Source organism: Bison bison, unplaced genomic scaffold (genome assembly GCF_000754665.1).
Source record: "Bison bison bison isolate TAMUID 2011002044 unplaced genomic scaffold, Bison_UMD1.0 scf7180017864500, whole genome shotgun sequence".
Taxonomy (NCBI): domain Eukaryota; kingdom Metazoa; phylum Chordata; class Mammalia; order Artiodactyla; family Bovidae; genus Bison; species Bison bison.
Window position 1 is genome coordinate 5959074 of NW_011495059.1, and position 671 is coordinate 5959744.

Below are 671 nucleotides of genomic sequence, written 5' to 3' on the forward strand. Positions count from 1 at the left end.
AGGGAAACCTTGTATCTCCTTCAGTTGTTCTGTTACTCTAAGGTTCACCACCTCAGGGGTGCTCTGTCTGCCTTTCCTACTCCTGACCTCTGTGTCCCATTAAGTGGTAACTTCTTTCTTTCTGTTGTTACAGTTACTAGTACCTCTGGATCATCGGTGTGTGAGCTGGTGCTGATGGAGCGTCGGTAGTCCTTGACTTAGCTTTCTGGCATCCATACCTGGCATTTTGCTAGCCTGGATTAGAGAGGATTTGAGCTTCTTCCCTTCCCTGGCTTCTTGGAGGTCGCAGAGACCAGGAACCTCACAGACCAGCAGTGCCCTTCCTCTCGTGGAACTCTGGGGACCAAACTCTGTACAGGGTATGAGAACCTAATTGTTGCCCCAGAGCCCCTTCCTGACCCCAGGGGAGAAATCCAGGACCAGCTCTCTCTCTGGGCTGAGCCGGTTTTGCCCACACCTACCAGGCACCACTTGCCTGCCAGCTGTAATGGGGCAGGGAGAAGCAACAGACACTTTTATAAAAAAAAAAAAATTATTTGTTTGGCTGCCTTGGGTCTTAAGTATGGCATGCAGGATTTTTATTTGCACCATGTGGAATCTAATTCCCTGACTGGGGATCCATCCCGGGTCCCCTGCATTAGGAGCGTGGAGTCCTAATGCAGCGTGGACCA

The 671-nt window shown here is 50.7% G+C and overlaps 1 protein-coding gene across 3 annotated transcripts in view; it reads left to right on the forward strand.

Annotated features, from left to right (window-relative positions):
- The window catches only part of TTI1 (TELO2 interacting protein 1), a 41932-nt gene that overhangs the window by 9363 nt on the left and 31898 nt on the right, over positions 1-671 (forward strand). For 2 of the 3 annotated variants that reach the window (XM_010829172.1, XM_010829173.1), the window contains exon 2: positions 134-359. The exons of the other annotated variant lie outside the window; for it this stretch is intronic. The gene's annotated coding sequence lies outside the window, so the exon portion shown is untranslated. The remainder of the gene's footprint in view (positions 1-133; positions 360-671) is intronic. 3 annotated transcript variants of the gene reach the window in all.